At 31.6% G+C, this 15,684-nt stretch overlaps 1 protein-coding gene and 1 long non-coding RNA gene across 2 annotated transcripts in view; both read right to left on the minus strand.

Moving 5' to 3' along the window:
• LOC124364316 (cysteine-rich motor neuron 1 protein) overlaps positions 1–15,684 on the minus strand; it is a 370,244-nt gene that overhangs the window by 11,763 nt on the left and 342,797 nt on the right. The window lies entirely within an intron of this gene.
• LOC124364317 lies at positions 1,145–3,439 on the minus strand. Its single transcript, XR_006922596.1, has 3 exons — positions 3,379–3,439; positions 2,559–2,682; positions 1,145–1,295 (listed from the first exon to the last, which is right to left on the minus strand). It is a non-coding gene; the product is annotated as an uncharacterized LOC124364317 (long non-coding RNA).

A 15,684-nucleotide genomic window follows, 5' to 3' on the forward strand; every position in this document is an offset into this window, starting at 1 on the left:
TCTGGGACCAGCACGGTGAAATGTGTAAGTATATCTAAGCATATACCAATTTGTAAGATTTGCACACATGTAGCCTTAACATTTGTCGAGAGTAGTAGTAGGGTACGATAAGCGGACCCCGGTTTTTTTATATCGAAGAATGTAGTCTTCGATACCTAATATTCGCATCTCAAACCCTAAACTATCAATCGATATAAAAGTATCTATAGTCCTCAATAACAATCATATGTTTTAAATTAAAATATGAATTTAATATTTACAGTGATCCAAACAAATTATTGTAACAAAAATTAGGAAAACTGAAGACGACCATGTTTGCTCCTCTCACAGTACCAGTTGTTTCTTTCCCACAAATGAGTCTAACATGTTAAAGCCACAAAAACAATATATTTTATTTACGTCTTATCATCTTTCAAAGCAATGTCTTGTAGTTTTCTAAAATAGACTGCCATTTTTTATAATTCACAAAATTTAAATATTACCCTACGTGCATTATTTTAAAGTGTTTACAGCTGTTGAAATAGACTATTTAAGTTAATAATTCAAAATAATTAATCAGTATCGATTGATTATACCAATGGTTATGATTAAGTAATATCGTTTGCCAATTTCGATATAAAACAAACCGGGTTCACTTATTGTACCCTACCCGAGAGTAGTGCTGTGAACTACTACTCGGCTGGTTTGAACCTTCCAGTTGAACCTATAATAGCTACAGGAAAAAATAATGTGCTACCATCCTATATATGGCTACCCATGGATATTCATTCGCGACACATCATTAACCGCAAATATAGAGATCGAATTGTCTACTACAATGGATGACTTTTAGAGTAAGTGGAGCTCCCTTGACGTTAAAGGCTGTTGATAGCCCAAACACGAGGGAGTGTTTCCCTGTTCTCTTTATGTAGAACAAGCAGGAACAGAGCTAGTATAACCCTTTTCCAATAAACATGACTGAGACTGTTATCCTTTCTCACGGATGTCAACAGGAAAGTAACCACTACCCCCCTTGCCCATCCTGAATATCCTACCCACTCCGAAAGCTCACTACAGAAAATTTTTGGAACCCATAATGGTCAATTTAGTCTGGCATTTACTTGAATTTCCCTCTCGATACTTAATTATTTGTCATTTTTAAGACTATTAAATCACTTTGATACGTTAACTTACTTGTAGAAATAGAGGAGTGCAGCTAGGTCTCCCTGAACCACCTGTTCGTAGGTGGCCTGGCATGTGTGGACATAGTGGTCCGGGTTGTCAGGACGGTACTGTAGGTACCTTGTTCCTTCCATCTGCACAATATACAGGTACAGGAGCTTTCACAATACAGCGTATTACACAGAACATAAAAACAGTTTTCCCATTTCATTACGACTGGTAGGCCTTCTATGTGTGATCCTTAAAGTAATGACATATTCACAAATTACTGTCAAACCTAAATTAATAATTTTGCACATATCCTATCCGTGGTTAATTCCTAGATGAGAAGTCACGCAGGTTTTAGAAGGAGGAACGTACTTTAGTAAACTGGTTTATCCCAATATTACTTGTCCTAAATCTTCAATTCACCTCTAACTGTACTGTTCCTCATAAAGGCAAGAGATGGAAACAATTCAAAGGCTCCAAGCATTGTTCGCTTGATTACAAGGATGCTTTGAGGAAACCTTGATATCCTCTAAAGTTACAATTGGCTTTTAAGAGCCAGTTTTTGCGCAAGCAAAATATTTTTATAAAATTGAATTTTGAAAATATGTTAAAAATGTATAAATCATTTAAATCACACATGTTTTTTATTTAAATTTAAAAAGTAACACAATTGTAATGAATTAATATTTAGTATAATGTTGAGCCCAGGGAACATATATTAATAATTTTATTTTAGTTCCCAAATATTACGTTCCAAGCAATATTAAAAAACTTTTTAGTCATTGGGAAATTACAAAACCAATATATTCTTACAATTTTCTAAAACTAAAGCAGTCGTTTATTTATTTTTGATAAACATTTTCAATTTTAATTTTTCATGCAAAAGTAAATCTTGCCCCTTTCAATGTTTCTGTTTCTGTCCTTTATGTAATTTAAAAATCGTGCACTTTCAGTAAAATCTTTATTAAAATATCCGAAAGATTTATTCTTTCTTCCCATTTTCTTACTTACGGCATCAAATAAAAGAGCTGTGTATGCATGTTGTTTGAATATATAAACATGATTCCTCAATGCTTAACTAAAAGTGCATAAGACCTACAGTTTCTTTTAATAGCCATTCAGTTATTCTTTTAATAACCAAATTATGAAAAATGAAAACATGAAGTACTATCGTATATGATATTTTTAGCAATACATTATTTTGGAAAGTACATGGTTTAAACAAACTTGAATCAACTATTTTTCATATTTTAATAGTTTTAACTGTAGCAGTGTTCAATCTTCCGTAGTGCATTGCTTCTATTTTACTTACACTTATAAACAGCATTCGAGAATCACTATTAATTATCATAACACTTATATAATTAAATAATACATTTCATAATTATTTGTAGAATTATAATACTCACATCACAGTCCCCTGATCGTAGCCACATCTTTACATTTACCAAACCTTCCGAGGGGGTTCAACTGGCCGTGTGCTGCCGAAAAAAGGGCGAAGAGGGCGCCAACTAAAAGTAACATCCCGGCTTTCTATTAAACAGTTTAAAGAAATATTTATGTTTTTGGCACATATCAAACAACAGTTTATGGGAACACCAGTCACAGAAAACTTTTTCAATATTAGTTTAACTATTCTATGTCTAGTGACATTTATCTAAAAAATAGTTTAGTAATAAGATATGCCGCACATTGTCCAACACAGGTTTCCCAAGGAAACTTGTATTTCGCCATTTTACAAGCTGTATGTTACATTAGTGCTTGAATGAGTTAGATGTAGTGATTATAAATGTTAATCCATAATATATGAGAAAAATGTATTTTTTTTTCTATTAGATTTGTATCCAAATCAGAAGAGGGAATAGTTTGTCAGTTCAAACTAAACTATTTCTATATGTGTAAATCTCAACATTTCAAATTATAAATGTACGAATAAATTGAGTATTAATACAATTCTTCTAGATTGGACAATTTTTAAATGTTTTGTTAGTTTTTAAACTTAACATAGTTTAGCACTTTAATGCCGTATCTTATAGATATTAAATAATGGTCTCAGTATCGTAAAAACCACCAAATTAAAAATATACGTGGTGGCTGGTTATTTGGACTATTGACATAAACTAATATTGCACATATATTTTAGTAGTAACTATTTTAGTTATAATTGCATTATAACCGTTGTAAAGTAAATACTATTGGATAGAATAAGTAACGAGTTCTTAAACATACTCCAAAATACACTACCGAACAACTCTCCGGCAAGGATTGGCCCACTCGTTTTCCTCCGCTTCTCCTTATATAGGAAGAGAACAATGGAAGGGCCAGCTGGATAAACTAAGCTGAGTCTGATTGATAGTTGTTAACGAGTTTAATGGAACCCTTCACCTTTTGCAAACATGACGTCATCCATTAGGCATACCACGAGGCGGTGTTCGACAGTCGAGTGCGGTGTTTGTCCTCAATTATCCGTCCTCTCGTAATTAGGCCGGTAACAATGTCGCTGTTGTTCTCACTGCAACATATCTCGTTAGTTCAGAAAACACCAGGTGTCAGTAATCACTTATTGTTCTCACTCTGATGTGTTCGGTAACTCATTTGTATATTTTCATCTATAGGAATTGTGATGCATATTTTTATTTGGAACCCATATTACTTAATTATCTTAGCGCATTATTGAAGTTAAAATAAAGTAAAGGCTAATTTTGCTGTCGAATTTAAGGCTAAGGAACCTTTTTCAAATACTTAACCTGGGGATTAACGGCTTATATGTAACTTCCGAACCAACACCAATGGCTGGGCAGGCGGGCTGCTTGCAAAGACAGGATCGCTCAGCGGTCACAATCCAAGCAGCGTCCAAGCGTTTATTCGGTCATCTCGCGATAACCAACCTACCCACTACACTGCGCCATTGGCTTAGAGGTAGCAAAAAGGATGGATTTATTTAATTGTTGTCTTTCTGCCAAATAGACTTATCTAGAAATTTCTGACCAATTATTTTACACAATTCAAGAAATCTGTTTCATATTGTATGGAATATTTCCACAACTAAAACCATATTTTATTAAATTAATTTGAACTTTGGATATTTAATTGTGTTGTAGTGAATATTTTCAACGACAACAGAACTTTTTAACTTAGTGATCAATCTCTTAAGGTTTTGAAGAGATCCATTAAGCTAATGTCATGGTATTTGTCTAAGGATTTCGATAGCTTTTACTGATAAACTTTTATTTTATTTAATGAGATATGAAACCATTTATATAGTTAAACTTTATCTAAGTGATAGAAGGCAGTATGTTATTTTATACGGATACTTAGGGACATTTTAGTGAAATTTATTTGAGGACGGTATACTTAAGCGCTTTGAACTTTTGAATTCAAGCACATTATATGTGGATTTATGATTAAGGAACATTCACATATATACAGGGAATCTGTAGAAAATTTACAATGAGTAGATTTGGATATCTGGAACACGGTCGGCCACTTTTAAAAAGATAATATTCTTACAGTTTATAAACTAATAATATATCATATTTTATTATACACTAAAACTAACTTAAATAATTTTGACATCAGATAAGACATTCATGAGCCATCAAAGACGTTAAAATATTGATAAATTTTCCACAATTGTTTTTAGCTAAGCCTTGAATCTTTCCAAATTGATTCGATAACGCTTTTGATAAATTTCCGCCTCCAGTTTGAGTCATCTCCTAAATAAATTTATAAACAAATATATAATACTAGCGCTTGTAAACAATGTTTTTTGTTCAATTCATGAATTTTTAAATTTTACTGAAGCCTAACTTACATTCTTGTACAAAAAACCCTTTTATGTTTCATAGTTTAAGCCTGGTTTTAATTAACATTGAAATAATATTATGTTGTTACGAACCATCAATGGCTATAAAGTGTCCGTATATTGATTGATATCTTGAGAATGAACTAACCTATAGGCTTGAAAATTTGCATGAATGTTCATTTATATATTTGCAATATCAAGCTCATCAATAGTGCAGGTCACTTTGTGATAACTGGCAGAGTATTAGTAAACAATTTTAAAATTAATCCTTATGAGTGACAACGATGAAAAAGGAAATAATCACTAAATAAATTTGTGTTGTAAACAGGCAAATTAAAATCATATAGTACATGAACATGTGACATAGTAACACGTAGCCTAATTAAATGATACTTGTTACATACTTGAAATTTTTCTTAAAACATTACGTGACACGTTTAGTGGCGTTAATTGATATCTTTACTCTAGATAAAATGTGTTTCAGTAATAATTCACTATTTAGAAATTTTCATTTGATTAGGAAATTTTATTCAGAAAAATCGAAAGAATTATTACATAAAAAACCTTTATATACTTTTCCTTATAGTTTACTGTAAATATTAATTTTGAAACTGTCCATAACTATTTGTAATCCTGCTAATATCGTATTGAATCGAAAGACGTGAGTTGAAATAAATTCAATTATCTAAATATTGAGCTCCATTTAACCTGCCGCTCTGTAAAGCGTCTGAAAATATGAGTCACTGACTTGACTCCTGGAATCAGGAGTCCTCGTCTGTGCACCTGATGAAGCTGCAACAGCGCTTCTTCATTTGAATTACACTGGATGCCTGGTGGGTAAATTAAACACTGCTCTTTCGGAGTATCTGATGTTGACTCGATGATAAGAGTTCCTCTTGAACATCTTCGTCGCAGACTTCTTTGGATCTTTTCTGACGAACGTAGACTCCAAATTTCAGGAGTCAAGTCTGTGACAGTATCTGCTTTCAGACGCTGAACCGAGCGGAAGGAGAATTGTAACAAAATTCAACATTGACGTTTTAATTAACCTTTTCCATCGTGGCTATGCAATATGTATGAAAACACATTAATATTTTGTATATAAAAAACACTAAATCTAGGAATTTTTAGACATAACTCTTTATAATTAAATGTTTTATAATGTATCATTATAACCATAAGTGCCTTGGGTGGAATGTTTGGAAACTCCCTCTAGTGGTGCATGGCTTAACCAACTGTGATAACTGTGTTAACTGGAATATTTTGTAACTAACAAAAAATCTTCCTGTTTACATTGGAAGATATTTTGTTACTTACTATTGTTGAAAGACACTTTTCAATTATCCTCTTGAAATATTTCGGCCTCCATTAGGACAACCATTTAGTCAACAGTTACTATCGAAATACAAAGATGTAATACTTTACGCATGCAGTAAATTTGTATAGGAATAGATAGAACGAAAAGGATAAAGATAACTTTTTAAAACCTTTTCTGGTGGGGAGGGATTATTTCAAGAAGCAACGCTTTCATGATAATATTGTAATCGGAAAGCAAGCGCTAAATACTATAATAATAAACGCTTGGATGTTGTATTTCTACTTAATAAGTAGAAACGTGGGCCAGATCTGTTGTAAGTGCTGTAACTTACATCGTTATGAAACAATGGCTATATGATTAATGCAGGAGTTTTCCTCAACGGTAATTATTATAATAATAGAGAATTTACTATTATTGTAGTATTTGTTTCTAAATATGACCCTTGTTGTTTAAATTTCCTTGTTGAATAAAGTGTATAATATCTAAAATTGAACTGGCTTCGTTATTAAGTCGTGATTATTTCAAGAAACACAAAGTCTACAAATATTTCCTAAAAATATAAACCCGAAAGGACACAAGAAAAACAAATGCCTTTTAGACTTGGTAGACTTTGTTAAGCTCACTAGCTCTTAGGTTTAACAAGAAAGAAGGGCCACAAATCTGAGCCAAGCACATTACCCACTGAGTGGTAAACACACCAGCTAGAGTGCCAAAATTCCTTCGGATTTTGTGCTTCTTTAGATTATATCAACGATTCAATATGTTTTTTTTATAATAAGATTTTTTTTAATGAACACACATGCAGTTTTTTATTTATTTATGCATTTATAAATATAAATTTAGTGTAAATACTGATATAAAACACTTCAAAAGTTAAAACATACAATCCCACACATAGCATTTATATCTAGATGAAGAACATTGCTAGAGAATTAAAATGTACATGGAGGCGACGGTTACCAGTATGACAATAAAGATAGAGACAACCTAAGAATTCAACAGTTGAGATTGACGTAGTCTCAACATCTAAATCAACGAGTTGGTATCAGATTGGATATCAAGCTTCCTGAAAGTATAACATTTGTAACAGCCCGAAATCAGATCAAAAGCCATCATAAACGCCTTTTGGTGTCCAAAACGTACTGAAAAACTCGCTATAAAGGTCAATGTAAATATGTTTAAGCGTATTTTCATACAGTGAGTGAATGTTTATTTTAAGGTTATAACTATCTAAAAATTGACGATTGTAAAACATTACAAATTGGGAAACATTCAATAAAGGCATTACTAATGTTATCATTACTCTCATTGTAATGAGAGCGGCCTACTATTTCTTTTGCTGGTTTTTTGTAAGTATTCCCATTTATGGTTAATAGAATCCAAAGACATTACTACATATTTAACTCATATTGGTATGAGAATTTCTGTAATTACCGGTGAGAACTATAGTAACTGTGTAACTACAAAGGCATAAAACAGTGTAGCACGTAGCAAGTGGCAGTCCACTGTCATACATGTATGTTTCCAGTAAGAGTAACTTTGCTACAGTTTATATTATAGAGTTATCAGTAATCAATTTACCCAAGTTACTATTTAATGTGGGGATTACCAGTAAGCACAAGTATTTTATAAATAAATAATATTATTAGTGGTCAATTTACCCAGAATATATTTTACAAAGGTGATTGGGTGCCTATTTTCACAAGTTGCAATTTCCAGTAAGCACAAAACTTTGCGCAGTAAAAATATTATGATAGTTTTTTAGATTTCCCCAAGATCTATTTTACCAAGGAAAAATAATAATCATTGTCTTACGTGAAAAAAATCCAGAAAGCACAAAATATTTGCCACAACTCAAATAGTATTATCAGTGATCAACTTCCCCAAAATTCCATTTTTACACGTTGGAATTTCTAGTAAGCACACATTTTGTTACAGCTATAATACAATATTGTCAGTGGTAATTTTCCTCGAAATTTCATTAAACACAGAACTTTTATACAGACTAAAACAAAAGAAGTTTGAAGCACACTTTTTGAGAGTTCAAAGAAGCGTTTGTTTCCTCTGTTAGCGATAAAAGATCTGTTTTTATACTGTTTAAAAGTGCTTGATTTTTAAACCTTCGAAGTTTCTTTACAAGCAATATGAAACCGAAACTGGTTACCTTCAACTGCAAGTTTTTTCTTGCAGCAAGCCACGGCTATGGTTTTGCTGCAGCCAAGTGTGTCCATGCAGCCAACAATGTATGGTGTCTCTTTTAAAACGGTATTTAATATTAAATTTGATTCAAGGGGTGCAAGAACATGATCCAAATGATCCTTAAATTATATCATCTAAGAATACATGAATTTTTATGTTTTCTTACCCAACCGTACCTCGAAATAAACTTGAATCTTTTAATCCACCTTCTCAGAGTCGCAAGGTTTACATTAAAGTCCATCTGTAAGAGTGAGCATTAATTATTTTAAACTGGACAGTCTTCTCAAGTTTACATATTGTAAAAGAATGAAACACTGCATTAGGCAGGATTTATGTATTGAAGCTTCATTTCCTTGATCCAGAGTTGTCTGCATTCTAAATTTGACTCCACTAAAACTAGTAGGACGTTAAATAAACAGGCTTACCGTTTCTCAATTTAAAAACCCTCATCTCGTGGTACGGTCATAAAAGAATACTCATAAAATATTTACATTGGAACCTTCGAATTGAAGCATGAGCCTACAGTAACATTCACGTTTGAAATAACGGATCTTCCAGCATTAAACTAGTTTATACTATGGTATGCCTCGCGTACCATTTGTTACCATGGAAGACCACAGTTGTATGTGACGTAAGTAAGCATTACCATCTCGATTTTCACACTTTATGAGTCTGCTATCAGCTGGTATAATGAATCCAAATTAGTTTTTAGTAGTTTTTACAATAAACAACACAATTTGTATGTGGTATTACAACTTATGAAACAGTATAACTCAACAAATATTTGTAGTTTTTTCAATTTATATTGTATAATAAAACGAGTAGTCATATAAAGAAATGAGGGATGCAGAGAAATTTTCCATGTGATGAATGGAGATATTGGCGAGATATATTGGATCCAGTGTGCAGTCAGCGTGCGGAATATACTGTTATTACTCGTGCTCCACAGCCTTGATTTGCCGTCCTATTCCGTCAGTTTTTTCCTCACGTTATATTTTCTACAATGTACGAGTGCACTTTGTCTTGTCGGAGTATTTACACTATGTTCGATACAAATCTGTCGTTTTCAATGTAAATATAATTAAGGGTATTTGTTTAATAAATAGTAGCATTCTTGGGCTGTACGGAGTTCCTATCATTTGTACAAGAAATTTTAATCAAATTTAAATAGTTTCAAAAACATACAACACGGTTTTATTGAAACCAATAGAAAAACATTATGTAAGAATGACATCGATCTTCTACAGTTTTCGTAGGGATCGAATTATACTACCAATAGCAAAATAGCAAATGATCTGATAACTTTTCCATACCACAATCGTCTTACGTTGTCGTCAGATAAACCTTACATTTTGTCTGAATATGGTTATTTATGGTTGATTTCATTTTTTTTACATTCTGACCTTAAGGTATTAAGTGTATCAAGTAAAAATCATTCATAATTATATAACTTGTAATACTCTCATACTTTGATCTCTACCAAAACTAGCGCTGCTAAAGATTTAATTCCTTCTTAAGGGAAATATTTCTATTGATTTCAAGCAAATAAGGATCTGTGCTTATATAGTGTAAGGTGGATCTGTTTCCGTACTATAAGAGTACAATGTGTTTAAAAACCTAAATTATTCATGACAAATTATATATCAACTTTAATTAAATTTGAGCAGACAATACTCATCAAGGTCCTTAAAACTTGTACAACAATGTTTTTATAAAATTTAAGTTATTTTAATAAAACTCCTATGAGTATTTTCTAGCTGTTTTAAACTGTGACACATACGAGGCACCATTATGGGTTATGTAATTTGCATTATTGGTTTCTTTTCTAGCGATCTTTTTTGCCCCATTTCATTTTTACTTATACAGCATGATTGATGCTATTCCAGGTTAAAATTGACGTATTAATAAAAGTATAAAAATTTTAATATTGGAGGAATAACACAAGTGTAAAACTTTTCCTTAAGCACTATGCTAATAAATAAGTCTATATTTTCTCCGACTTAACGGTTATTGAGGATAAACTACTTTATCTATAAGAAAGCAGTAACATTAGTAAGCAAATTACAATATTTTAGTTTTGTAAAGCTAGTAATGATCACAATATTTTGTGTTCATAATTTTTATTTTTATATGGCCTTTTGCAAATAAAATGTAATATTTAAAAATGGTTAAATCTTTACATTGATTCATGTGAAATTTAAATTCTTAACTAAGGAAAAAATTTCATTAAAATATTTCAATTTGTAATATTGTGTACATTTGCGTAAACATAAAAACTTATTGGCTTTCTTCTTTATATTTGGTATTCAAATTTGTCTTTATCAAAATAATTAGTTTTAAATTTATTATTGCGCTTAAATTAAATGTAACACTTATGTATTGTAAACTCATATGTCGTATATTTATTAATTGTATACTATCTAATATTAGGTTTCAAAATTATTAAAATAAGCTGAAATATTCAATTTTAAATTTATTAATATCCTTCTTTATGGACCATAAGACCATAGTAAGGTTTATTTCCAAATATGCTTTAAGGAGGAGGAGCTTTTCATATTGGAAATATCAATTTTGTATTATTTTATAAAAGAAAACTCACAATTCTCCAATAATTTTTTTATTTCGACACGAGGCCTTTCGACATCGAAGATGCCATCATCAGGTGTGAATCATCAATTTAAAACAAATGTCAGCGGAGTAAAACTTAATGCAAAAACTTATATGGTTAAAAGTATAATAAAATAAATATTTATGTATAAAAGTTTTAGTAAAAAAAAAGAATTTACTTTTATTTTAAGTTGGCAATCCATGAGTTATGGTCCATTTTATAAAGAAATTAAAAAAGTATTTAGAAAACATATTGACATGAACATAACATTTTGCACACCAAATAAGGTAAAGAACCTAATTGGAAATCGAAAATATAAAATTTTAGATGAAAATAATATTGGCATTTTCAAAATTAACTGTGAAGTTTGTGATAAGATTTATATTGGCCAGACAAAAAAAAACCATTAAAAAAGATTTAAGGAACATGAAAGATATATTAAAATGAGACTATTTTATTCCAATGCATAATAAGGGTGCCAATGTGCTAATATTGTAACATTATTCATACGGTGCAAAAACAGTATGGTGCCTAGTACAGCCAGTACCTACTAAGATTTAAGATTTAAGGAACATGAAAGATATTATAAATACGGACAAACTGAAAAATCAGCTATTGCCAAACATCCATTTGAAACAAACCACACCTTTAAAAACTTTACATTATTAAAATAAGTTCATAAACAAGAAGAACTCGACGCATACGAAACATTATACATAACAAAACATAAAGTTAAAATATTAAAACTGTATTAATCTAAAAATTTTTTAATCTAAAAATGTAAAATATGTAAAAGTATAAAAAAATACAGTAAAGTAGAAAATTTTATAAAATTTTTATCACATATACGACAAAACGCTCCTGAGTTGAAAAACTAAAACCTCACAGTCCAGCTTTGAAGAGAGCGAAGTAAACGAATTGTAACAAATGATATCAAAGGTTAACCAACGAAACCGCAAGCAAGTATTGGGCAAAGTCCAGGTATGCTTCTTTGAGTGCCAGTCAAGTAAATAGTTCCCTCACCGAAGACATTGCCCTTCTTTGTAGGCAGCCTCACCTGACGTGATTTTACCTCAGCATTTTATTTGATGTTACTTTGTCCCGTAAAGGGTTTGTACGCTTTATTGGGTTTTGTTCTCCAGTTTATTCCTCATATATTCGTTGTACAGAGATGAATTATTCACAGCTACAAATAAACCAAGTATTACGATGTTATTGATAAAAAAATATAATAAAACCTTTAATATGTTATTTAAACGGTTATGCAGCTTTCCACTGATGTGGTACAATCGAAAAATAAATTTATTTTCTTTTGAGATTTCTTTTATCATCTACCTATGTGATAAAAAATGTGTCAAAATTATATAATAAGCTTCAAATATAACAGTAAAAACCTATACTAACCTATCAATGATCAGTTTAGCTAAAGTTAACCTTTCCCTTACTGCAGCTTCTGAAATCTTTACGCCAAACATAAATAATAAAACAAATAATAACACCTTTAATATGTCAAGTAAGGGGTATGCAGCTTTCTATTGCTTAGAGATGTTCTATGTGCTATTATAAAATAATAAATTTTATTGTATAGGCTTTTCTATTTACTTATGGTGATACAAAACTGTTTATAAATATACAAAAAACTTCGAATATAAGCGGTCTTATGCGGGGAACACTGCTCTTGAAAATTTGGTTCGCGTAATATATAGTTAACATTGTTTTGGAAATGCACTGCGGAAAGATAGTCATAGAGACAATCATACAGAAAAGAAGTGCTTTTACTACCCAGCAGTCAAAGGAGAAATTGTGTCAGTTTACGGATTAATGGCGCTCATGCAAATTCTACGTTGGCAATGCATCAAAATAGACCTAATTCTAGTCCATACATAATTTAGAGATTTTATATTCTTAAATTCTCGTATTCTACATTTCTTCATTCAGTAATCAATAAAGATCAATTACAGAAATAACATTGTATGTATTTCCCTACTAAATGAAAAGTCAAGCCAGACATCAGGTATTGAAGATATCCTCTTGGAACATTTCCTAACTATTGAGAGTCAAAGTGTGATGGGCCAAAGTTATTTCAAACCAAAACCAGACTACCAACGAAAATATTCAAGGTAAATGTAATGGTGTTTAGTTAGGAGAGTCCTGCCAACAAGTTTGTTAGTTAATTGTTTTAAGAGCCGGAATATAAGGAACGTATAGAAGCTATCAAAGAATTATAGGAGATGCCTCGTTTTAATTGTAATATAAAACCCACCCAGAAGGTTTTCACTTACTACATAAAGTGTATAATTTTGACGACCACATAACAATAGAAAGAAAAGAACAAAAATTTGTATAAATTGTTTATATAAGCAATGTTTATCCTCCTAAATAACTTAGAAAGTAGACCTAGAAAATATAGAAAGTGATAGGATAGGTAATTAATTGTATATTATAATGAGACTTTATTCAATGGCATAATAAGGGTGCTAATGTGCTACTATTGTAACATTATTCATATTCATAGGGTGCAAAAACAGTGTGGTGCCTGGTACAGCCGGTTCTGGAGTCAGCATGGTATAAGAATAACGTCAAAAATTATATTATAATGGTCAAATTACTGTCTGCGGTGGAGAATACGTGAGGGATTTCTTTAAAGTTCCTTTAAGTACAGATTATCTACATTCGAATGCTAGTGGGCATGAGTCCTGAAAACAATGCCTGACCAAAATTAGTTTCTTAACTGCTGCTGAGTTTGGATGACTATATACAGTTTATTTTGTTTGTTTAATGAAGCGATATCATTTTTGCAAGCTTATAAGGCTATCGGAGGAAATTTAGCATGGAATAGAGGCAGTTTCAATCAGGTTGAAAAATCAGTAACTGGACACAATGAATGGTTCATAATTCCTTACGGAAGACATAAATACACAAATCACAGGTTTTAGCTCACTAATGCTAATCTAAAGCTTCACATAAACCTTAAATACATAACAATTGGACTAATAAGTGAAATATTACTTCATACCATCAGTGTAGAATAAAAGCAATGCTGTAGATCTCTACCAAGAGGTCAAGGGTCTGTTTCCAGGAAAAAATAGAATTTTCCTAGAAACGTATTACGACATCCTTTGAAATGTTAGTGGGATTAATTAAAATGTCCATTGGCATTAATATAATAATGCTTCCCTAAAAAATTAAGGGGAAAATATATATTATCAGAGTGAGCACTCCTATTATTTTTCCTCTAACAAATTTTAGCTGTCGCGTTGCTTTCAAGACACCTCTCAGTCAACAAAAACAATGGAATAGGTAAAGATTGACGCAGCCGGTGGCTTAAGCGATCAGCTCTCGCAGGATTTCTGAGGAAAGCACTGCGAGCTTATGCTCTAAATCCTCCACTAAGCCTAAAGTCATTACCGGATTTTCGTTTTCTTGACGAAGCTTCCTTAATCTGTTTTATAACCCGTTGAATCAATGTTACCCAAAGTACGATACTTAAAATCAACTCTGAAAAAGGAATATATAAATATAGAAAACAGGACTAACTATTGTTAGAATGAAGAAATTTCTGTTATTTTACATATAAATGGCCAAATTTGAAATACATTGCAACAATTTAAATAACATATGTAAAAACACTAAAGTTTTACGAATTAAAATTCATTATTAAATACAATTACATGGTAAATAGTCACGGAAATTGTGTTACATTATGAAGTGATTAAAATAATATTGATAATTATTATTTTGGCGATTGGTCCCAAATTTTTTTTTTAAAAGGGTAAAGTGTTCAAATTGTTAGCGTCTAAACACGTTTTTTTTTTGTTTTCATTAATTGTGCGATAATAACAGAAAAACTTCAGAAATAAAAGCAAATTAGTCAAATAGTCTTTATTTTGCAAAGTTTTCCTTCATAGTTGATTCAAAAATATTTAGCATTGTTAATAAAACAAAATTGACAGGTATAGTAATTTGTACTGAAATTCTTTATTTTCGTTTTTATAAACACATGAAATAAAATTTAGTGAAAAATATAGATGTGTAATATTTACAAATATACTAATTTTGTGTGGTCCATAACACTGTGATAATCTATTGCACTACACCGAAATACGGATATTTGTCTCCAGTTTTAAAACATGGCCTACATCATGTTAAACGAAAAATGTTGTACTTAAACTAGGCAACGATTAATGTTTCGTATCGGTGGTAACTTCTCTTATCCGTAATCGGAAACACGAATTGTTTCTATAAAAATATAAATGAGAATATTTTTTAATAATACATTTCTAATTTAATAAGGTTATTATTATCGTCGTGTGACATTTACTGTTGTAAGATATGAAAATATTTAGTGTTTTATTTGTCAGCATGACTATATTCCCCCCCCCCCACCCCCCCCCCCCCCCACCCCCCCCCCCCCCCACCCCCCCCCCCCCCCACCCCCCCCCCCCCCCACCCCCCCCCCCCCCCACCCCCCCAAACCGTTGGTCGTAGCTCAAATCTGATTGACCCATCAAATTAGCAAATTGCGCGATCTACAGAAAAGGTCCAGTAATCTTTTGCCCTATCTCGATTGGTTTGGCCGAAAAAACGTGATTATGTACAATTTTG

This window comes from Homalodisca vitripennis, chromosome 6 (assembly GCF_021130785.1).
Source record: "Homalodisca vitripennis isolate AUS2020 chromosome 6, UT_GWSS_2.1, whole genome shotgun sequence".
NCBI classification, from domain to species: domain Eukaryota; kingdom Metazoa; phylum Arthropoda; class Insecta; order Hemiptera; family Cicadellidae; genus Homalodisca; species Homalodisca vitripennis.